The sequence below is a fragment of the Ixodes scapularis genome, unplaced genomic scaffold (genome assembly GCF_016920785.2).
Source record: "Ixodes scapularis isolate PalLabHiFi unplaced genomic scaffold, ASM1692078v2 PGA_scaffold8__174_contigs__length_109621045, whole genome shotgun sequence".
Classification (NCBI taxonomy): domain Eukaryota; kingdom Metazoa; phylum Arthropoda; class Arachnida; order Ixodida; family Ixodidae; genus Ixodes; species Ixodes scapularis.
The window spans coordinates 88,514,712-88,540,458 of NW_024609883.1; the positions used below are offsets into that span (position 1 = coordinate 88,514,712).

Consider the following 25,747-nt stretch of genomic DNA (forward strand, 5'->3'; position numbering starts at 1 on the left):
ATACTTTGTTGCAACATAGGTTCAGCAGTAGATCCTCCGCTTCCAGTACTAGATTTCTACCTTCGATTACACTTCGGGGCGCGTGAAGCCAAACAAGCCAAAAAGCACCGACCGCACGAAGGAGGCGAAGCCTCTACTACTTATGTTCCAACACCCTGTGTGGCTCGAGACGGTGGGAACAGAGGAGGGGATTCCAAGATGGCGAGCTCTGGTTTGAATGATTAGTGGGTCGACGCTAAGCTAACTGCCCTTGTCTCTTCGAACACGTTCGATATCTGAACGCCGGACTCTGGCGTTTGGCGTGTTGAGACCTAGGCAGCTAGCTTTTGCGTCTAACCATAGCCCCCTATATACTGTCAAAGCCTGGCAGATCGCCACCGGAAACGGCCGCCGAAATGGCAGGGGTGGAGAGGCAGAAAACGGATGAGAGGAGAGCCACGTGACTGGCGCCCCGCTGCGGCTAGACGCCGAAACACACTTCTCCCGAGCGGACAAGTGTGTTTCGGGTCTTCGCCGCTGCAAAAGCTGCGCGCTGACGTCAAGGTTTTCCGAGAAATGGCTCTTTGATGCTGAAGTGGCCAAATTGGCCCCTTGGTTTATTTACACGCCTGGAAGGAGTAGTAGCTGATCCGGAGCTCTGCCGTTGATCCAAGGAGCCGGCTGGTATCGATGATCCCTCTCGAGCTAGCCGGCCTCGAGTCCTGAGTGCCCGCGCGGCGCGAACTGCTAACGGGGCTCGTTTCGCGAGCGACATTGTTATTGTCGTCGCCGCTTAGCCGCTATAATGCTCTGTGCTACCAGATCCTCGCGCTCCAAATCTGCGACCGGGTACCCTATGAATCCGTTGTGGCACTGCCAGGTTTTGTAAGTACAGAGGTGGTTATGGTGTAACAACTAACGGTTCCGGTCAGAGCTCGGTGTTCTGACGCCCCCGCGTGCTCTCGTCTTCCCCTCTCCCCCAGTTGCTGGACGCATAGTTCCACCCATAATTTAGTTGACCCGGCAAGTGCTGCAGGAAACAGAAGAGCAGAGAACTTAATTTTAAGAAAGGGAGTTACTCAATCCGGTGTTGAAGGTTTGCAGTTTAATGGCGGACGCCTCCCGCGTAGATCGGTTGAATGTGCACATGAGCGCTTTGGGGAGTTGCGAGAAGGATACTGGGTGGAGAAACTTTACCAAAGCTGAAGACGTCTGCAGGCGATCAACGTGACCCCGATCGAGCAGTTGCGAACACTTTGGAAATTAGCCACGCTATAGGAGAGCGTGGCAGTGGGTCGTGATTAGGGTGACCACACGTCCCGCGACTTGCGGGACTGTCCGGCAATGAGGGCTCATGTCCCGCGGGAAATTCCCACATCTTCAGATTGTCCAGCATTTCACAATGTCGTAAAATTTACTCTGCAGATTACGTTGCTGCCAAACAACGGGGCACAGGGAAGCGGGGAGGTCTCTGGTAATCGTGTGAATCGCAATGGTACGGCATTTTGTATTCAAGCGTTGCGGGAAGCGACCGTCGTTCTTGCAGGAGAACCGACGCGCACGCGCCGTTGGGCCTCTCCCCATGGTGGCAAAATATTGTAAAAAAAAATTTCTCGCCAAAAGTTTAAACATAAGTTATTGTGTAATTATTTTCATATCCTTGTATCAATGCAAAAAGTTGCTGCAATTTTTTAAGACAGTTACACAAGGCATGATGCCTGCAACTTACAACGGTCGAAAAAGAACACGATGTTCAAAATGTGTGTAGAACGTTTTTGACAAAAGCGTTGAAATGAAACAACCTGAAAAAGATTTACTGTTTCTTAATTATATTTGATGCATTAAGCTCTGCTGTAGTTGACTTTTATGCTTTCAACTTAGATACATTTAATAGTATAAAAAATATATAACTGGGAGTGAAAACCATTTTAGCTGAATTGCTGAAATACAATTTGCAAGTGTATGAACAACACAGAATATTAAATGCTTTAATAGAGCCTTGGTTTGCGGTGTGCGTGTTCGTAAATTTCCTCTGCCCCGCGTGTCCTCCACATCGTTAGCAGGAAGGTGGTCACCCCCCCTTCCCTAGTCGTGATGCAAATACAGAACAATATATCATATAGGCAGATGCCCAGTCAACTTTTTTTTTTCTTTTTCTTTTTAATTTCGCCGACAATGGAGCATTTGCCAAACAATGCTTGGATGTTGCCTGCATTCACCTACGTTTGATAGTGTAGCTCACGTAGACTTTCCGTTTGAAGGAAAGTGTTTTTGCATTACTAGGACGCCTCTGTGGAGGTGTGCAATCTTGACAGTCATCATGACGTGAGTAAATTACCCGCATCGTATTAATTTTTAATTATTTTTATTGCACCTTTAGTTATTAGATATAAAACGTTTTGGGGTCTGCAACGTTAACCCACGTACCGAGCCAAATTTGATTGGCTATTTGACTTAATGCTCACTGACTATTGAAGTTAGCGCATTCACTGTGCTATAGTCAGGTGAAAGCTTATTCGGCATACCATATTTCAGCAATTTAACCGATACCTTTATATTATCTTGTAGTTTGTAAACATTTGGAACGCCAACAATTCATGCCCTATTTATGTTTTTATTTTGTAAATATTGTATAGCGAAGTAAACTAAAGAAAACATTAAACGAATAATTTGCAAGGTAATAATGATTTGCATTCATCATGATAATCGAATGTGGTATCTCAAATAATTACAATTGTAGAACAGGTTACCTACTTACCGTACGTGCTATATTTAGGTAATCGTTTATTCGGCGTAACATAATTTGCTACGCTTTAAACTAATACTCTGAGGCAATTTTGAGAAAGGATCGTTACATCAGGTACTCCGAAACACAAAAGAAATCCTCATTTTCGCATGACATTTTGCACACCTCTTCAAATGTAAAAAGTAGGGCATCCCTCAACCATTTCGCGAGATTTTAGCCATGGTGATTTCATGATAGATTAAACAACATTTCACCTAAATAAATATAAAAAAGCCTATACACCACTTGCACTCTGTGCAGCACCGTCTTACAGAGTCGCACGAGCAGTAACAGTCAAGCGTCAGTTTTGACGATCTGATGGTGCCGCAAATACACTTCGACCTGCTGGCGCCATGAGTTGAGCAGACGAACTTTAGAGCGAAGATACCCGCAAGTGTACACAATTTTACATCTAGCCGGCAGGCTCAAAAAAGCCAGTCACTGGATTAAACTGCGGAATGTTTGTCACGAAGGTGGCTACGATCCTTACTTCCGTCAAACTCGGTTTGGCACCATCGGCGTGGACAGGTGTACAAAGAGAGCACCGAACAAATCGCAGCACTTCGCATAAAATACGACCATGCTACTTCTTGAGGTAACCCTTAAGTAGATACCATTTTTTATACCCACGAGAATCTGCAGAAACGTCTGTTCGCAAATACCTATTAAAAGTAAGAGACATGACACGGCCGCGGAGAGATAATGCTGTGCAATGTCAACTAAGTTTTGGAACCACAGAGATCGGGGTTTACGCTATTGAAGAGAGGTGGCCAGCAGGAAGAAACAAATGGCAACAAATATAAGTCGTACGCACAGACGCATTTCCGGTGAAAAGAACAGTATTCGGCATGCTCTTTATGCCAGTCCGAATAATGCAGGTTGTAACATATGCTAGACGGAGACGCACTTCGAAAAGTCTTGTTTCAAAAAGCCAAGGACGCACCACACATTCTGGACGACAAAAAGGGTGGACCTGCGAGATGAGGTTAATGATTCCAAAACTGATCCTATACGACCCACAAGAACTCCCGGGTTTATTGCCTCTCATGAATCCAGTACGATGCTAAAGTTCATAGTAACACAGAGTGTCGAATGTCCAGAGTTCGAATTCAAAGCCGTTTAAAGAAATGCTTGCTCATTCGTCAGAAAATATTCATATGGCAATTAGTGGCGCAAGCATCGTCTAACAATGAACCTGCAACGCTCCAAACTACATTTAGCCAGGAGGGAGATGGCACGTTCTTGGCAAAACAAGTGTGCACGTTGGACGTAAATCGAACCACTACATATTGTCTTTCCTCCTGGCGTATAGCGCACGGTCCAACTTTCCCTAGTCGCTGACAAAATGAGAGCGATTGTGCTTGTCTTTCGAACGGCCGCCCTCTAGCATGCGCTACATGCCTTCCACCATGCTTTGACTGCGCGTGCGCGCTCGAGGTGCACGAGACGCCAAAGGGTTGTCGAAGCTTGCGCAACTAGACCACCTCCACCACGTCGGCCGGAAGTGACACTGCTACGATCGTTTAAAAGATACCTTAATATCCCTAACGAAAGATCGGCTATTTTTTTCATCTTGTGTGCCCAACACGGGTGCGTTCATTCGAGAGTTTACGGTACATGAGGATATGTTTGAGGCCCACGCGGGGAGGGTTCGCAATAAGTCCGGAGCTAAAACTTGAACGCCCATCCCATGCCACTCTTCACTTCATTCTTAATCCTGCATACCACGAATAAACACAGATTTCAATAAACTGCCAGCGTTATACCTCGTTTTATTTGAAGTCCTGACGCAGCCGACGCTAGGAGCGGATGCGACTAACCAGAGAGCATCAGAAGCGCACCCATCATGGTGTTGGTCATGTCTCTGTAAATATTCTATCATCGATGAACCCAACACAAACAATAAAGACCGAATGACTTGCGGTTTTGACGGTGCTTGATTGGTCCCATTACCGTGTACCATTGGCTGCGTTTAGACTTAAGATGAAACGAAGTAGAATATCCACAGAATATGATTCAACAGAATTTGATAAACTGGTGTTCAGTGATAATGCCATCTAGATATTCCTCCTGTCACTCATATGTATTTTACTTATAATCATCTTCGTCATTTTAGCTTGTTACGTATAGTTTCTGCTGCATGCATTATTTTGCATCTGGTTATTTAATATTTTTGTATTATTGAAGTCCCTCTTTTTATGTAATGCCCTCCTTTGGAAGGGCTTTGGGAATGCTTCGAATAAATAAGTGAAATAAGAAGCTGGTTTCCGTTTTTTCAAAGCAGGACATCTGTAGTTTACGAAGTGTCGTTTGGCACGGCACGTGCCGAATCCAGCACAGCTGCCCTGTTATCCGGGAAGCGTGGTCTACCTATTCTTACATGCAAAAAATACACAATGAAAGGAAGGCGAGGGGACATGAAAGAAATTGGGTCAAACCGCGTTAAAAGACGTCTTTGTTGTCTGGCCGTCTGACAGCTAAACAGAACCCCTTACCTGGACTGCTTTAGGGTTAACCTGCGACGCATTATACAAAAAGAAGAAAAAAAGAAAGAAAGAAGTTAGCTTTTGAAACTTACGAAGGGCGCAGGCGCAAATTCGAATATTTTGAACACCTGGGCTAGGCATATGTAGAACAGTTCAGCAGATTTTGTTGTTTTAGTGTTTTCCCTTTTTTTCAGCAATAAGGTTTTGTCACTACTGAAGATATTTGGCGTGCCTATGATTTCTTAGATATCCATCGATAAATTTTAGCGGTTTCTATCTCGGTTTAAAAATTACACTCTAAAAGAACAGCGCGAGCTTTTCCCAAAATGAATCTCCAAAGAGTGACGTAGTCGTTTCAAACATGTCGCCACTTTATCGGCAGCTTGTTCTTGCGGGGTGCGCCAACGGCACAAGTGACGACGCGACTGAAACAACTACATTACGCTTACAAGAGTCATTGTGGGCAAGGCTTGCAACACTTTCTTTCAGCTCTATTTGTAAATCCAGCCAAAAAACGCGAAAATTGTGCGATTAATATTACAAAGAAACATTACCCATTTGTAATAAAAAAGCATGAGCCATTTCACTTTGGGAAGGTGGATGACCAGCGAAGTTGTTTAGCACACGACAGAGAGCCGTCCCGTGTAGCCGGAGGAAGCTAGACGCGCGCAACGGGGCCGCCACCCGGCGGAAAGTAGACACGCGAGCGCGACGGGACCGCCAACCCGGGAGAGCGGAAAGAAGGGAAACTAGGCACGCAAGCGCTTGGAAGGGCGGCAAAGAGATGGCGGTGCGAGCGTAGACATGGCCGACGCGGGTCGCAGAGCGGCAAATCTTTCAGAAACCTTTTTTAGCTACCTGAGAGTCTATACTGATCTTGAAAATGATGTCTATTGATAAATAATCTACTGAATAAACCTATTGCTAAATAACACAAGCATCAAAGAAAACGAAATGAATGGTGTTCCACGCGCTGCACGTGCCGGTTTCTGTAGCACTAACTGTTCTAAAGCAAAATCCTAATACAAATGGCATTTTGCACGCGCGTTCGTCAAAGCCTTATTTGGGTTATTTGCTTCAAATCATCTATACGAGAAAGGCGTGCGCTTGCGGCACGTGCAGCGGTCTGAGCTTAGAGTTTTTAGCCAGTGCTCACAAAACATTCATGGAACCCTAGTCAAGAGCCGTATATGTAGACAGTTGGGCCATTCGTTGGGAGGTATAGGAGACAAATGAGGATGCGCCGCTAGCCGAAAGCTGGTTGGGCGTGTTCCACGGTGTCTTCAGAAATTCGAATGTAACAAATCAGAAGCCGGAAATAATACCCTGGCGGTAGTCGCGAGAAACAGGCATGATAAGTGCATCGGAGTAACTCTCGGTGACTGAAAATATGGTACACGTGATGTTTCAATCACGGTCATCCAAAATCATGGTGGAAGAGTGCGACTAGCGGAACGATCAACATAATCTGTACGCCAAGAGCCGAGGGCGAGAATCTGCCGTCCGAGTGGTCACACTCTGTCCGAGCAAAACAGAGTTGAGCGGCTCATTCGTTTTTTACATCTTTCTGCATAATCACGGCCGAAACATCACGTGCACCCTCTTTTCAACCACGAAGTGCTCTACACGTTACTCTTACGCGCTAATTAAAACCATATACTAAACAGTTTCTCGCTACCGTCGCTACGGGATTTTTTCAAGCTTCTGGTTGGCCATGAGAGCATGCCAAGCCCACTTTCTGCGTCTGGTGCACGCCCTAGCCCTGCACGCGCCTCCAATTGACCAAACTCTCTGTATACACGGCTCTGCCCTAGCCATAAACAGCTTCGCTGTAAAAATCGGTCTGGCCTTTTTTAGTATTTGCGCCAATACTGCAATTACAACAAAATCCCTAAAACCAATAATTAAAAAGTTAATAAAGATACTTTGAGTTAAATAGTCAGCTTAGCATGAAGTGTATCCCATCATGTAATGTCCGCCGAACCTGATAAACACAATGTAAAGAAAAACCTCGCCTAGCCCTGACCCACCATTATTAAAGAAATATGTTCTTAATATAAATTAAACAGCCTGTATATCTGCGGTCGAAAATTCAGCTGTGGCTCTTTCTGTATGCCACTGAGCTTGAGTCCATGCAGCCTGCGCTCAGGCCCATATCCTTTGAACTGTTAAGTGAAAACTATTTGTTTTTTACGTCGCTCATTATTTAATATTTAGCTGATACGCGGCTCTTCCGTCGTCTTTCATTAAAGTAATCAAGACGACAACTCAATATCGCTCTTAAGACTATAGTACTGGACAGTTTACGAGACTTACTAGCATTCCGCAGCCAATCGAACCGAGACATTAGCCGATACAGAAAACAAAAGCCGAAAATTGGAGCTACTAAACAAGAAGTGTCAACATAGGAAGCCACGCCTCCCATTCCTAATCCTCTCGGTGACTACACAATGCCACAACTGCCTATTCTTAACAAACATGCAGACACTTCTGGGAAGTGGTCGTGCTGCTGGGGTGTCTGGTGGCGAGGCCTTCGAGCGGCCAGAGGAACACAGACTTCTACTCGACTGTGTCCGGGCTCTCCGATCTCATCGACATCGAATACCAAGTAAAGGTCGACCTCCTCAGCTACGTGGAACGCCTAGGGGTTCTTGAAGACAGCATACTCAAGTAGGTTCCACCCGCAATCAAGCCGCACGATCAGGAGGGGACAACTGGGGGATGGGGAGGGAGAACAGGGTGGGAAACCGTGTACCGTTTGTATTTTCCGGACCATATTCTGCTCCCGGTGAATAACCCGCGAATGCAAATTGTAACTGAACAAACAATTTCTTTTTACTGAGATAGTGTGCACCCGGTACACTGTCCGCACGTGGAGCACAGTTCGCAGACTGGCGAAACATATGCGCGTAAAATTATCACGCCCAGCCTTTTTTTGCAAAACGCCGAATAAAATATATAGCTTGCATTATACAGAAATAATAATGAACTAAACATCTGATAACCAAAAAATATAGGGTGGTTCAAGTCACCAAGCTTGATCTAAAATGGACCGTAAAAATCGATGCCTGCACGTAGCAATCTAAACTTTTCGTCAAAGGTGGAATTCACAGGTCGTTTTTTTCTTGTAAAATTACAAAGCGTAGCTCTCTTTCTGTAAAAAATAAGGCCCAGAAACTTGCCAGGGTCTACGGCGGGCAGCAACGCAGACGACAGGGGTCCAGTAGCGGGGTGTGTTCGGCGTTCGTATTGATAGGTGGAACTACCTCCTTATCGCGATGGCTCGCGAACACCGTGGTTTATAAAAAAGGAATACAATCGTTTTGATATGTACCTTCGGTTAAAAAATAAATGCGAACAATAAAAGCAAAACTTAAAGTAAAAGAAAAACGCGTCTGCATAACGGCGGCGCTTTTGCTGCCAACGGATTTCGTCCGCGTGTCGTCTGCTATCTTTCGCTGGTCGGCTACACCTTCAGACGCTGCTCCCGACGCCATCTATCAATACGAACACCAAACACACCCCGCTACTGGACCCTGTCATCTGGGTCGCCGCCCGCCGCAGACTCTGGAAGTTTCTTGGACCTATTTTTCACTAAAAGGGATCTTACGCTTTGTAATTTTACAAGAAAAAACCGACCTATGAAATACACTTTTGACGAAAAGTTTAGATAGCTACCTGCAGGCGTCGATTTTTATGGTCTATTTTAGATCGAATCTGGTGGCTTGGACCACCCTATATATGACATCTAAACATAATACCCAACCGAAAAAAAAAAAAACTCGTATTTGTGGGGTTTTGAAACTATAGTCTGCGCCGCCATTCATTTCAACAGTGCATAAAGTACGAACCAGTGGCGAGGGAAAAGGGGGGGGGGGGTGGACAAAAGAATACAGGAATAAACACTTACTTGTGTTGTTTGTTTCTGCAGAGCCAGGGTGGTGCACCAGGCGGAAAAAGAGGGTTTGACGTTCTTTCTTGGCCAAGCAGAGGCCTAAAGAACCCCCCCCCCCCCCCCGTTAGTAGCGAGAAACAGCTTTGAACATAGATATGTGGTTTTAATAAGCACGTAAGAGCTAAATGTAGTAGCCATTCATGTTTGAAACTAGGATGCATGTGATGCGTCGATCATGACCATGCAGAAAGATGTAAAAAACGAATGCGGCCTTTTAAACTCTGTTTTGCTCGGACAGAGTGTGACCGCTTTGACGGCAGATTCCCGGCCCTCGGCGCCTGGCATATGGATTATGTGGATCGTTCGCTAGTCGCTCTTTTCCACCATGAGTTTCGATGACCGTGATTGAAACATCACGTGCACCCTATGTAAAGTCACTGAGAGTTGCCCCGACGCACTATTAGGTTTGTTCCTCGCAACCACTGCCAGGGCATTGTTTTCGGCTTCTGGTTGGCCACATTCGAATTTGCGAAGACGCGCCAGAACACGCCCAGAATGTTTTCGGCCAATGGCGTCTCCTCATTTTCCCAATGAATGGCCAAACTCTTTGTATACAGGGATTCCTTTGCTCCTAAGCGAAAGCCAAGCGGTGACTTGTTTGAGTGGGGCTCGGTTTTTCAGATATTTTTGTAGGCTTACCCTTGTAGATACTTTTATGTCATTTTTTTTCTGTATTTACCTTCTAATAGACTCCTTTAGAAAGACTGCCCTCTGTTGGCAGCTTTGCAATTCCTACACAATGGCGGACTGAAACCGCAACGTCATGGCACACTTTATGCGTTTGGTTGGATTAGGAGGAGGCAAAAAGACACCAACGGAAAAAAGTGATGAGCGCAGTGATGTTGCAGTTTCGATGATGTTTTGATGGTTTTTTTTTGGTTCGTACCATTGACTGCGCTTCGACGTTCGCTTTCTGAAGGAGTGACTTGCATTGTCCAGAATGTCAGTTGTTCCGCCATGGTGGAGCGGTTCCGCCCTTTCAATATTCAGCACCTGACTTTCGAAAGGGATCTATAGTCAATTTTTTTTATTCTTCTGCTACATGGTTTTGCGTTTTAATCGCGCTTTTACACGAGAATCCGAGGGCTGCGACGCTGTTGATAAAGGCGTAAAAGTCTCTATAATTTGTTTTGTTCTTGGAATTACGCTTATTTGGCGTTCAACTTCGAAATATTAACGCGTGAGCTCTGACTTTTTTTTTTATATTCGTTAGTTTCGTTCAGGACAGGCAGCCCTACGACGACTTGACATCACCATCCGGAATCTCTGACTACCTCAAGCACCCGGTGCACGCCTTTCAGTTGATTAAGAGGATGACCGCTGGCCTGGGGAACGTCGAAGCTCAGATCAGAAGAACACGAGAGTTTGGTAGGTCGCGTCCCGTTCTTATAGCTAACCGACATCTTAAGAAAGACAGAGGATTGCGGCATTTGCCTACGGGAATGTGGCCGAAGCAATCACAATGAACACAATTTGCCACCACCGGGTTCTTTAGGCTTCCCGGGACATAAAGAAATATACTATATATTTAATGATACGTTAACGATTGCGGGGACAATTGCCCTGCGGTTGTGCTGCCCCGTGAAACGTTTTTGGTTAGGGCTAGCAACCCCCAGGCATTTCTTCTCGAGGTGTGCCTCCAGGTGCCTCCGCTCCTTTCCACCCCATTGACTGGTTTCCACGCATGGAAGTAGGAAGCTTCTAGAGGAGGCATGACACCGCCAGAGGTGAAGCCGGGGTACACCTCCGGTCTAGAGGGACACAGCTTCAATGATGACCAAACGAACAGATGGTATTGGACGGAAAGGACAGCTGATTTGACGCCAGCACTGGTTTGGGTCACCCTCGGGGCGTTATTTATATATTTTTTTCACAATACCACAGGCCAAATTTCTGGCCCAAGCAGGAGCAGCAAAATATAAACACATGAAATATAAACACATGATGTAAATACACAATAGCAGAAAATACAAGATAACAAAACAAAACAATCTTAGACAATAACAACAGTAAATGCATATATATGCAAGGCCAATGCTTCAGAAAAATTAAGTTAATTCAGTGAATAATCTTCTATAGCCTGTTTGACATTAGATGTTTTAAAAATAGCCTCCGGAAGTGAATTCTATTCAGACGCGATACGAGAAAAAAACTACGCTCTACAGCATTTTTATTTTGGCGAATATGGGTTGCAAAGAGTGTTCTTTGGTGTGTCGTGTCCTTGTGCTAAGCGAAGAAAGTCAATGAGTGCTCTATGTTACTTCCCGTTTTAATATGGTATGAAGAAATAACATACGAGTCATTTTCTTATGATGATAATGCAAAAAAAAATGCAAAGGTGCAACCGAGCTAGACAAGCTGGACATTATCATCATAACCTTAAAATGAAGGCCGTTCACCATTGTTGGTATTAGACTGGTGGTAACTCATAAAAACCGTTTGCTTTACTGACGTCTAACTTCTGGTTAGTTAGGTCGGTCGAGCACTCACTGGATTAGGAGAGGTCCCTGGTTCGTTACCAGGATCAGGTAGATTTTTCTTTTGGTCGCGCACCAGTCATCTAATCGTGTTTGGAGGTTTGCGCTTGTCCTTTGCCCTCCTTGCTCCCTTTCGCCAGGGATTACTATCGTCACTTTTTTAGGTGTTTCTTGCATACGCTATTTTATTTTATAAATTTTGTGGAAAATTCTATTCTCTTCTATTTACCAAACTCGGATCTGACCGATTGTCTTTGAACAATCTCAATCTGTTGAATGCATATTTTAATATATGGGTCCCAAATGGCTGATGCATACTCACGTTTTGACCTAATGAATGCGTTATATCAATAACTTTGATGTTTCTAGGGACGTGTTTGAGTTTACGCCTTAGAAAACACAGTTTTGAGAATGCTGCGGTGCAAATATTCGAGATATGTGTTGAAAATGTTAAGGACTTAGTAATGGTGACGCCTAAATATTTAAAACTAGTTGTTTCTGAAATAGCGCAGCTAAGTAAGCGGTACTCAACCGAGTTAATACCCTTTTTTTCTTGTAATTCTCAAAAGCACAGGTTTCTCGATATTCCAGTTCACGTCCGAATTTTCGCACCATTTCCCAATTTGGAGGGTAAATTCCTGGAGTGACATGATCGTCAGCAGAGTTAATATCAATAAATATAATACAGTCGTCCACGAAATATTCACAGGGTCCCTTATGTTATCCCTAAGACGACTTGAAAAAGAAAGCCCAAGCACCGATCGTGGTCATAGCGAACCTCCGCAGACAGCGCGCTCTCTGACGACGCACTTTTGGCGCAGTTAAGTTCACGGCACGTCGCACGACCGCTATTCGCCGCTGCGCACGAGCGAAAGTGTCCTCTCTCCCGCCGGGTTTGCGCCGCGCGTGCACATCCGCCGATTTAGGCGCAAGTAGAGCCATATCGTGATCCATCAGCAAACCGTGCGTTTTGTACCTTCTGTGTCGCCGGTGAGCTTTCGTACTTTTCGTGTCCTCGACGTGTTTTCGTTCAACGACTTTGAAGGCCGACTGAACAGTGAGACATATAAGGCTTTTGCCTTAATACTTCTATCCAAGCCGAGTGCGGCCCTATTTCACCGAGATCATAAAGTATATCAGGAAAAGCAGAGGCCCTAACACAATCCCTTCAGTTACACCAGACGTGACAGCTAGAACCTCGGATACATATCCATTAACATCAACAAACTGAGTTATATTTCTTAAATATGCTGCAATCCACATGATAATATAAGAAGGCGAACCTAAACAATCAGCTTGTAAAGCAGTTTGCCGAGCGGCACGTTCTCAAAGGCCTTACAAATATCTAAGAAAATTGCATCAAAGTGCGCAGTGTCATCGATCATCGAATCATTGAGTATCGCGGAAAAGTCATGAACTGTCTTTACAAGTTGCGTGACGGAAGAGACACCCTTCCTGAATTCAACATGCTTAGGCGATTAGACACCCTTCTCAATTAACAAACTTTTAATGTAGCCGGTCACCACGTGCTCCAGTAACTTGCAACAACTACGACTCGTTGGTACAGGCCGTTAATTTGACACTAAAAAATTATCTCAATGTTTTGTGCATTGGTGTTACTCGAGCTTTGTTCCCGTCGTTAGGCTCTTCACCGGTGAGTAACCAAACTTGAAAGATCTTAAGTAAAATGCAGTCAATTGCTCAGCGTAGCGCTTAAAAAAAATCATGAGCCATTCCACTCTGTGGATGTGGCGTACCAGCGAAGCAGTTTAGCATACGACACAGACCCGCCCCGAGGGGCCGGAGAAAACTAGACACGCTCGACGGGGCCGCCACCCGGCGGGAAGCGGACATGCGCGACGGGACTGCCACCACGGGAGAGCGGAAGGAAAGGAAACTAGGCACTCAAGCGGGCTTGGAACGACTACAAAGAGAGGGCGGTGCGAGCGTAGGGCATGGCCGACACGGGTCGCACAGTGGCCAATCTTTGAAAAACATTTATGTGGTATATTTCGTGGTATATTTGAAATGTCTTAGTTTTCGCTAAGGGAGGTAGTACATTAAAAGCAACACCATGTGTAGAATTTGGATCAGTACCAGGCCACAGCTCTTTTTTTTAATTCAGTTTATTAGTCTTATATGCAATTATTTAATTGCAGGAAACTGGCGTGGCCACACGATTATGGAGTAATCGATGTAGGTTTGGCCCGGTACAGTCATATACTTTTCTTCACGAACACTTACAGATCCTCTGGTAAACATCGCAGCAATGCGCCAGAAGCGGCAGCTTCCGTGGGACGAGGACTTTCAAGGGCTTGCGACATCACTCGTGATACTTCAGGACACGTACGCTCTGGACTTACATGAACTGACCAAGGGGCACATCCACGCAGAGATTCCGCGCAACCGAACAATTCCTGGACGTCTTCCACTTACTGGTATGACAGGCTGATAGTTGTGGAAGGTGATCAACAACTAACGCATGGGATGTGATCAGATCGTTTTCTAGAGCTCTATAGGAATTTAGGAGCGCTCTTAGAAAGCATGCGCTTAGGGTTCTTAGCTTGAGCTGCTGCTCCGATATTGCAGAGTTTTAGAGTAGCTGTGGGTCACCCAAGTAGCTTGTGCCGGATCACTGCACATGAGTTGAAAAACTGCGGTTGCGCAGTGCGAAGCCCCAAGCTGCTCGAGTTACCCAAAGCTTTGCGTCCCTCGCTATTCTAAATCTTTTTATAAAATTTATTCTATGAATACGCGATTTCCTCCCATTTTCCAATAGACCATTCGAGAAATCTCAAGCCTGATTAACATATTGCGATTCACCTTGGGATTTCGCAGTTGCGACGTCGCTCGTGCAACAAAAAAGAGCGCGGTAGAAGCTGCGGCTCTCAACGTCGCAGATGCGAAATCGCTAGTGTTATCGCACCATGTGAATCAGGCTTAAAAGTTAGACTATGTTCAGGTCATTATAAACTTTAAATGTAATGCTATAGAAACAAGTACGTTTTTTACTCTAGCGTTCCAAACACGTGATGCCCATTTGCAATACTTCAGTCGTTTGTCTGATTATTATTGCACTTATAGTTAACTCTGGGTCCTACACCGCCTGAAAGGGATACCGAACCGAAATTTGGATTTCGCAAAATAAGGCCGCAGAAGCGTTGAACGGGACGTTACAAACTTTAAACACAACTCATATATCGATATCTCAAACGGATGGTCGTATTTTCGGAAAACAAGGGCGCGATCAAGTGAGGGCTATGACGACATTGTTTCCTTGGCAAATATGAGAATGAAGGGAAGTGGCCTCGCTTCTCTCCTCCTCGCTTCGGTTCACCAGCTCGACGGGACGTAGCGACGAGGATAGGGAATGAGAATCGTGACGTGACTTGTCTCGTCGGCCTCGTTGGCCGTGTTCAATCGAGCACTTCTTTTTCTAAAAATACGGCGATCCTTTAGAGATATTACTATGGGAATGATTTTCTTGGGTTTTGCAGCGTCCCGCCTATCCGTCCTGCCTTGTTTTGTGAGCTCAAAATGCCGGTTCAGTATCCCTTTATGTTAAGCTATTTGCTGTACTTGAATACCCGCTCTGCACAACCCATGCGTGCTTCTTAAATTTAACCTCTCTCGTGGTCCGTTTCTATGTCAACGGGCATTATACCGCGTGCGGAATTGAGATTCCGACCGCAATACGTGCGTTCAGCACTCTAGCTTAGCGGTCGTGCTGCAGTGGCTAAATATCACGATTTCCTCAGTGACCAGTGCAGAAACCACTCAAGTAGAGACCGACTTCTTTCCTACGAAAATTTTACTTTGTAATTTGTTTCGTATAAAAGCAAAGTGTGGAAAATATTTATGCTTGAGTCAATACTAATCAGTACGTAGGTGAAATGTTACTCATATATTGCAATGAAGAAAAACGTACCGCTGAACCGCATGAGAAGCAATTGTGTTGGAGTCTCACTAAACTGTTCCACTTTCTTCCTTTTTGCACCGATAGCTCGGGACTGCGTGAACATGAGCCAAGTAGCTATGCACCATAGCTTCTACTACCGCGCCGTGGAATGGGCCGAGCAGGCGATAGCCAAGGCCGCCGATGAAGAACCCCCCACCATCCCCAAACAAGAACTGGACACCCATCACGATGTCGTCATGAAAAAGGTTCTCAGATCCACGGTCTTCACGTCGGAGATTCCCAGATATCACCTATAGTAGGTTACATGTCAAGGAGGTAGGGCTAATGCCCTAGAAGGGAGACATATATCCCTCCGCCACCTCCGCATCCAATAGCGTCCCACCGTTTCCGTGACGTTGCGGCCAACGAGCGAGGGGGGGTCTTGCCTTTCTGCACATATTTGCTTTATCTTTCGGCTTTGACTCAGCATTGTGGAAGCTACAAGAAGGAGATTAGAGTTTTCCCCCTCCGATGGAAACAAAGACGACTTTCGAGGATTAGCTTCCCCCTCCGATGAAAACAAAGGCTGCTTTCGGGGGCTCGGTTCCCCCTGCAATGAATAAAAAGGTCGCTTTCTTAAAAAGTGGGATCGGAGACAAGGTGGCATCACTCTGTAGCCAATATCTATCCATTGAAGCGGAACAAGGAGCGTTTTCAGTGAACTCTTCTTTCGACTGCGGAGAGATTTGAAACCGGCGCATCACGCTTGTGGGAGGAGCTTCTCCTACCTTCTTGACTTGTAACCGACTACAGAAGGCGAGGCCTTCGCGCGACGTCATCGTCGGTGGTCCCCTCTCCCGCCCTATTGTGGCAAAGAGACAGTAGCCGGACGAAAGTTGCCGAAAAGCGGCAGACGGCGTCGAGGAAAACTTTCAGTACGCTGATGCACCCTGAGGACCTTGGCGCGACTGGTTCAGAACAACCCTTACGAAGCCTCGAAGATTTTGTATGGAGCGAAATGGCGGTTGTCGTATAACTGAGACCGATGACACAATCGCCTTGCGAGGTTCGGCCATCTGTATATTGGTATCTGTTTGTGTAGGTTCAGCAGGCAGGGTAGACAATGGATACAGTGATTTTAAGCAGAATAAGGCCCTTTTCAGAGCCATCTATTCTAGGGGAGTTTGGTATATATTCTTCTCAAGCTTGCCGACAGTCTAGCAACCATGACCTAAGGTCCAACAACCAAATTGTTTCAGTGCCATATTGCGTTCCTAATTCATGACCCCCCCTGGATTGGCAACTTCGTGTCCGTTGGAGCGTGTCATCGCACCGAAAGGGTCTCTCTTTAACGCAAGGGCCGTTGGCCCTTTCCACGCAATCAATTGCTCAAACTTCCGTATCTGTGACGATCTCCAAAAATATTACCGGCTTTCGTTTCTTTTTTTTTTCTTTTAGTCTAGGAAATTACTTTTTTCTATTCCCACCACCGAACATGCAGTGGCCGTGGTATCTATTTCGCAATGGTCTATATTGCCGTCCTCAGTGTATATCATCAAGGTCACTGGCCTCAGGTATGGGGGGCGTTGTACTGATCTCTTTGAAGAGCTTTGAACAAAGTTAAAATCATTGCAATTACGTCCTTCCAGTTTACTCTTCTCACCATATCGTCCTATTGTTTCCTCTCTCTCACAGTACAACGAAATGGTAAACGCCGTGGGAGACGTAGGTGAGATTGCTGCTTGATGTTGTTGCTTCAGATTAATTTGAGGGTCCTTACAGGAACAGGAAGGGTTTTCACCAGTGACAAAAAATAAATATAGACGAATGTGTCAACTGAACACATCAGAACATAAGGATCATAAGAGAACTTGTTTATACCTGCCTTATATAACTATTATATAAGTTTTTATGAGTTTATTGGGCAAATCATATATGAAGAATTTTGGGTTGACAACCGGTTTGCAGTTGTTTCGGACATTTAGAATTACTATCACATACTCTAAGAATTATTCCACCTCCAAAAACGCTTAATTGTTCGTACGTTTGCAAATCCGTTAAAAGGCTTTATTACATACCTTTTTAAAACAAGCAAATTAAATAAAATGTTTATTTTATTCGGAAGGCGGTACCGTCTGGATCCGAAGTCAAGTAGGTTTTAGCTAAATAGAAAAGAAACCAATACCGTAATTTTCGATGTCGCGGGTATTTCAAGAATTTCTGTCGGTGCATTCTATGCAAGGATGCGACACATATGAATTTGTTTTTCTATGCGTATGGAGCTTAACTGCGGAAATTTGCAACGGGGTTTATATTTATCGTTCGATTCGCTCACGAGAATATCGAAACTTGCTATCGCTTGTGCATATATATTGCGATCATAATGCAGATATGCAGGCTTTCCGTCCAGTTTCGCCGCGTTGATCTTACAGACATATACAGTGCAACCTACTTATGACAATACCACATAAAACGATGTACCGCTTATAACGATCAGTTTCTATAGATTTTAGAGTAGAAATTATCATTTTCTAGTCCAAATACAACGGTAATTGGTTGTAACGATTTAAATTTCAGGTTTTCTCATTTTTTTTTTTGTACAGGTTGTGACAGTAAGAACCAACTAACACATTTTGCTCGCCTTGAAAAATTTGAATTCCAAAACGCACTTATAAAAAGTTGGGTTGGTTAACATAGTTCCGCGGAACACTTTTTTTTAGGAGTTGAAGTCAGGGGTGCTAAAATTCTAAAACAAAAGCAGAAACGGTTGCTGTGCATTTCCTATGCTGTAGCTTCGTCGTCTGCTCGCTGGTTTGTGAGTTTGCTTCCAGGTGTTCATTGTTCCTGTATTTCGTTAAAAGTATTAATTATCGGGACTGTCTTGCTCATCGTGAGCCTCTACTAGAAGTTTTTTTAGCGTTTTTGCTTTCAACAAGCCACCCGGGAGTGAGCTTATGAACCAATGTGCAGACGACAAACAGGCTGGTATTGGCCATAGGAAATACACAGCTTCTGATTTCGTTTATTTTTAATATTTCACAGCCTCATAACTGTGCTTAAAAAAAAAAAAAAAAAAAAAAAACTTCTTGTGAAATTACGTTTGCGTGCCTAATTTCAGGCAGGTACGTTTGGAATTCGAATTTTGCAAGGCGAACCAAATATGTTAGTCCATGCGGTCGCACCCTTATACCAACTTTTTTTCTGTAAACAGTCGTTTACGGGGGATGCGACTTATCAAGATTGGGACTTATAGAGCGAAAAATACGATACACATAAAGCACTCTGCCCCCCATTAATATATCGAATGTCGTTCACTATTGGTAACTTATCAGAACTAACTTCGTTTCGGCTGAACTGCAGACGCAGCCGATGATATACGCTTATGGGATCAATCAAGCATCAAAAGCACCACTTATTGGGCCTTTTCAGTTTATGATTGGTTTAGCGCTGACGAAGCACGATCAGTAACTTGATGAACACCATGATTGTGCGCTTTTGACGCTGTTCGATTGGTCCGATCGGCTCGTATCGCCTGCTGTGTCTGGACGTAAGTCGAAAGGAAGTGTAAACACGTTATGATTTTTTCCTTAAACCACAGTCACGCAGCTTGTACATCGTACAAAAGATGCGGTGTTGGCTGCCAACTTGATGATATGATGATACGCGGACGTGCCTCAAGCATTTTCGAATCAGGTTTACTTCGCATATGTGCGTGCCTCGGACTTTTCCGCAGACCGTGTTTTGTATGACCTATGCGGCCGGTCCGTCGTAGAAGGAAGGAACGCAGTTCAGCCAGTGTGAGCAGTCTAATTTTTGTACGATGTAGTGGCAGTGCTACAGCAGCTTTGCGCTTCAGGTTTTGTTCGTGATGACAAAATTAATCGAAAATGGCCGTTCTTGTTCCGATGTTTAATAGTCGGATTCACCTTCAAACACTTTGGAATTGAGTGCACATCGTGTGGCTTAAAATGGACAGGTTTCACTATTGGTGTGTTGCATCTTTACAAAAAATACTTAGCCACCAAATTCCTATGAAGAATAGTGTATATAGGATGTAATATCATAAGAAAAACGCATATACATATATATCTTTAACCACCGTCTATATCTCTTTTGTTGCTTGTATAGCAAACACGAAGTCGTTATAACGAATATTTTATTTTCCTTCATACAGACAATTGGTCTGTCTCTAAAAGGAAAAATATAAAAATCTAGAACATTAGCTTTAGGTCTGCCATATTATATCCATGGGAACATGCACACGGCACAGGGCGCGTGCTCATACGCGGTTATCACAAGGGCACACATCCCGAAGCACTCCTAAATACTAATACATTGACGTTAACATCTTCTCAGCATTATATATACTCATCATTTAAAATGCAGACATTTGAACTAGAGCAACCTCAACAAATAAAACTATTAAAATAAAGTTGATTTGCTTTCTACAACATGTTACTGGAATATGGTTTCTAATGGTGAATGGTACCGTATTTATAACTATAATCTCTAGAAAGCATCGCCAGCGGCAATATTTATTTGACACTGATCATAAAAACATTTGCAACAAAGTACCAACTAAGTGTGACCTAGCTTCTCCGCACTCAATAATTTTATTATATCGAGTCTAGTCTATAGAGATTCTATACGGGTAGAAATTGAGGGTGAGGTGAAGATGAGAGGCGTGCGGAGGCCATCGGAACACCGAGCTCTACTTGGAATGATTATCGCGTAGACGCATTGCGAACTGCCTTTGTCTTTTACTCGCTCTTTGAACGCGTTCCAAAGCGAACGGCGAACGCCGGATGCCGGCGTTCGGTCTCCAAACGAGATCGAAGAGTGAATAGAGGAAAGGGCAGCCAGCTTTACATCATTTCTAGTGTCTGTACTTCATAAACTTTGGTTCAAAGGAAATCTCGAGAAAATTTATCGAACCTGTCGATACGACTTGACTTGATAGGAAGTTGAAAGAATCGTTAAAATGTGAGCTGGATTTCTAAAGACTACCTGAAATATTTGCTGTAGTGCCTCTCTCGTAAACTCCATATATCATGAAGTGGCACTGCACAGCAAGGATGAAAGTATGTAGAAGTATTTCCCGGTTCCTTGTCGTGTCCCGCATATGAACAGCGGAAAGAGCCGATACGTTTCCCACTGCTGCACACAATTACACTGCCGAGCTTAAATTTTGCGGACAGTGTTCATGGGACGCTGTGACGTCACGTGATGCCGTAAGATGTCGTGACATCACGGGGTACCATGACGTCACGTGGCATTAAACTCCCACTAAACTATGCGGATAAATTTCCCATGCTTAATATAGCAAAGAAAGTTAGTTACCTGCTGAATCTAGCGAAATAACTTTCGCTAAGTTTAGGAAAATGAGTTATCCGCTAAATTTATCGGGAAGGATGTGGTGTCATACGACACAATGTCACGGGACACTGTGGCCTCAAAACAGAACGGCAGGGTTTATTCTCCGCTAAATTGAGAGAAATACGTTCTCCGCTAAATTTAACTGGTAGACTATGGTGTCATACGACACAATGTCACGTGACACTTTGACGCAATAAAATAAGGACACGGCTATTCCTCGCTAAATTTAGTGGAAAAATTCATCCGCTAAATTTATCGTGCACAACACACACGAAACACACACTTGCTCCGCTACAAAACCTCGTCAACAGCGGCCATCTCCGTATGACAGATAAAGTGTGGAAATCATTAAATGAAGAATGCACGTCCTCTGTTATTCCCGGAGCCCCATCGTATCCTTCCCTGATTTTTCTTGTTCACATTAGCTCCGGGAGGTCTAAGTGCGGAGGTAGCCAGCGGTCAAAGCGATACACCCTTTGCAAAAGTCCACCAAGCAACACTGGCGGCCGCCATATTTTGAGCGTCGCTTCCCGCGCGAAGTATAGCGAAGTACAATATTGGATCCAAAATTACGCTCAACGCTAACGGACCTCCTGCGTTTAATAAAGTTGAACCCGGATACGCACCGAACGCTAAACGCTGACTCGTGTCCAATGTACGCTCTAAGTACGTGCCCCAATATATATGGCGGACGCGGGACAGCTAATGTAGGGCGCGCACTTCTGAAACGGGTCAATTGCACAATACTCCCCTTGCATTATTGTTGAACTCTGTTTCATTTCTTCTGTACTGAACCTCTCGGTCTGAACAGAACATATGCAGAAATTCAAAGTCCCTGTACGAAATCTCACAAAGCATACTGCAATGCACATGGAGGCCGACTACAAGCGACTATGCCGCGGAGAACTGCTCAGGGTAAAGTTTATTTTCTTCCACTATGCCACTTCTGTAGCGAACCTTCGAAAAGAGGCAATGTATATTTATTTGAACGATTCCTGCCATGTGCGCGCTGTTCTCCTCCTTGCACATAATTCATGCTCGCCGTTCAGCTATTGTGCCTGTAACGCGTTCTCGGTTGGTGCGTCTAGCGTCCTATACTGCTCGTGCGTCAAAATTGGTAAGGAAGGGGCAACAAATGACGTCACACAAGCCGGCGTGTCAGGCTGCCGGACGCTGCGATCCCGGCGGTTGGCGCTGAAGACCTGGCGAAGAGTACTTCTTATTTCTTAATTGTGCCTACCAACAGCGACGGGGGTTTCACGCGAGTTAACGAAGACCATATTCAGAAAACAAGGCTGCAAGAACACAATAAACAATCGTTGAATGCTCCCCTTAAACGATAAAAGTTTGAAAATGTTAACGAACGATGCGTCATGATGATTAAAGAAGTTCTGAATCCGAACTAGCGGGGGCCTTTAGTTATTTATGTAGTAGTATATACAAGTTATTTACTTTCGCAATATACACTTAATCTTATTAATCAATCAAATAAACTAGACCAAATAATCGGTTATAAATTCTTAATTGGTGTACGACTATGTTTTACATGTCTCACATTCGAAACATGACATCAAACAGGGGCTACCAGTTAACATGTCACGTACCATGCTATCTCACTTTTTACAAAAAGAAATCTCGTCTGTCTCACACACAGACTCCGAAGATGGACAGTCAGCTGAGGTGTCGCCTTTACAAGGGACAAGATGGCTTCTTCACACTACAGCCAATCAAGCTCGAAGAAGCTAACCTGAAGCCTTACATCATCGTGATGCATGATGTTGTTCAAGACAGAGACCTCAAAGACCTGATGTCCTTCGCTGAACCACGGGTAAGAAAAAAACCATCTAATATTAAAAAAAAAGTTTGTCCTCTAGTCACAAAAGACTTCTATATGTTTTACTGGCGAAATTGTCGTTTTTTAGTTTCAGCTCAGTCACAACATGTGGCGCTGTAATTCGTATTCCGGATGGCTCGGAGAATCTAGGGATCTTGGGTTAAATCCCCACTCCTGCCCGTTACGCTATGGTTGCGCATCGTACTGGGGTGAGGTTGTGTATGACTACAGTGTGATTCGCGTTCCAGGTTTGCAGTTGTACTGCGCTGGCAAAGCTTCTAATCTACATTATGTAGCAATGTCGTAAAATAAACTCTGCCCAAGAAAAATCACGCTGTCTGACCATGTGACGGCTACTTTTATTTGTTTTCGGGTGATTTTATTGATTTGTCGCGTGCTCCACTGGTTGGCACATTGCTGTAAACTCTATTCGACAATTCTAGATTGCGCATAACATTTTTTGCAGTTAAAAACGAGAAGGATGTTCACAGTTCAACAGGTTACAGTTTAAGAGGCTGCGATTTTGGAAGCTGGAGTTAGGCAATATGAAGTTCCTTTATTTCTACGTGCGTTAGTTTCCTTGATATGTCTTCAGGCACATCGGGTGAGCCTTGTGACATCGCAAGATTCCAAAGCGGCTGTGGGCTGACACGTTAATGTCTCGTTTTTTGTTTTCTTCCAGAGTCGACAAGGGCCGAGTTTGACTATGGCAGGTGTGGAGAGGTGTGACAATCGTGCGAACTGTTGAATGTAACAAAATTTCTAATTCTCTTGTTGTCATCATCATTTCTTCCATCCTTGGAGTGCAGAGCGGCACTGCTTTCCGCATACCGACTATACTCCGCACCGTAGGCTGCCTTGAATCGAGGGACAGTTCTAGCCCGCACGATTGTTACACCTTACCTTCTAGCCCATCATATATTCACCACGTTGGAAAGAGTCTACGGCGAGGGTTGAAGGCTGAGAATAAATCGGGATCGCGATGCAGCCTTGGGGGGAAGGCTAAAATTATTCCACAGTTATGTTGACACTGAGAAGTGAAGCGTGGAACCGCTCTTTTCCTTAAATACACAAAAAAATTTCTCGCCTATAAATATTCACGTAGCACGGTCTTTTGGGCCGATATTTAGTTTTTGTATAGAAATTTAGGGCCTTAAAAAGCCCCAAAACAAAAAAAAAAGAACGAGGTAAAGACGAACTTCAAACTTTTTGTATATGGGTTAGTCTTGTAAAAGAACTTGTTGTTGGGCTAGTTGGTGTTGACTGTATTGTACCATGGTTAAAAGCGCTAAAAAAGACGTACACAAGATAGAAGACAAACACGGGCGGAGAATGTGGCACGAAGCACGCCAGTCCGTAAATAGAATGCGTCACAGGGGTCGTGTATGAAATCCCCGTAACGCGTGGAAAATCTTAGGTCGGACAAACGGGCAGATGCACGAATGACCGTTTAAGAGAGCACGCGCAAAATTTAAAGACAAATGACGGGGCACATTTGCCCGCGCACTGTAGGGCCTGCAAATGCGAGCCACACTTCGGTGATACGAAGATTCTCGGTAGAAGCAGAATTCAAAGGGCACGCGAACTGCAAGAGGCATATTTTATCAAGAAGAGGGGACCCCAGTGCGTCAGCGACACGTCAATAGCATCTTATAATGCAAAGATTCGTTTTTTCGATAAATAAATGGTAAACGGGTTTATGCTCTTGTACCTCGCGCATGAGTAGCCTGGGTAACGATAAGTGTATCAGATATATATATATATATATATATATATATATATGTACTTCTATCTTCCTTTCTCAATACAGTTGTGAGTAGCGCCCGTGTTTGTCTTCTATCTTGTGTACGTCTTTTTGTAGCGCTTTTAACCATGGTTCAATGCGGGTTAATCTTGGCCCTGATCCGCCTCACAAGTGCCAAAGCTAGGTTTCACTCCTAGTAGCTTGGCTGTCATCTGGTATTTTTTTAGGCGAAATTTCCAGACAATTCAGTGTCAGCGTTCTGCTTCACTTCTTGTTGTTCTTTGTTTCTTAATGGCCAAACAAGTGCCAGGTTGAGGCTATTGGAGAATGGACACGGGACGACGAAAAAGTGGGCACCGGGGTCACGCGCGGGGAGAATCTGGCTTGGTTTTCATTCTGATAAAACCGTTACCATCACGTCGATCGGGTCGTGTCTTCTTCAGATCCCAAACCTAGGCTTCACTGCTGGTTCTTCAGTTCATACGTGACATCCTGGACTCAAGTCTTGCATCTTGGCAATTATGTAGCGAGCCAGACAAAAAGCCAGGGAAATGGCAAAGAAAAGTACTCCGGCATCAACTCAGACCTTGGAGCAGAACCGTGTGAGGTCCCAGCTATATGCCCCTAGAATTTCCAGGATTGCGCCACGTTTGGCGTTTCTCGGGCATGCTACCTGGTAGTGCTGTGTGGCATTTTTTGCAATGGGTTTGGCTTGTAGTCGGCTCAAAAATAATCCGGGAGGTTGTAGAAAAGAAAAAAGGAAGTCTTACAACTACCTTTGTTTGCGAAAAAAAGTGTAAGTAAAAATGTATCTTAGGTATTTGCGTTATGTGAGTGAAAATGCACTGTAGAACTATTTAGTGATCCCGGCAAACATCTCGTCCCATGGTTCTTGCATGCGTTACTTTCATGGTAATAAAAACCGAGACTCAGGAACACAGAAGGGGACGAATACGTCAAGCCCTTCTGTATTCCTGAGTCTTGGGTTTTATTACCATGAATCACTACCAGCTAGCTTGCTTCTTTTTAGTAGTGATGCGTTACATTGTTCTCCTAATTTTGTTTTCCTCTTTCTGTTGCAGCTGCAACGATCCATAACCGCGAGTAGCAGGCTGCCGACCCCAGAGCGAACCAGCTCACAGTAATATTGGCTTGATCCTAATTTTGATAACATACTGCTACTACGACTACTACTTATAATAATAATAACAAC

General features: G+C 44.5%; 1 pseudogene; it reads left to right on the forward strand.

Annotated features, from left to right (window-relative positions):
* Nucleotides 1-10,503: 10,503 nt before the first annotated feature.
* The window catches only part of LOC115331902, a 30,460-nt pseudogene continuing 15,216 nt past the window's right edge, over nt 10,504-25,747 (forward strand).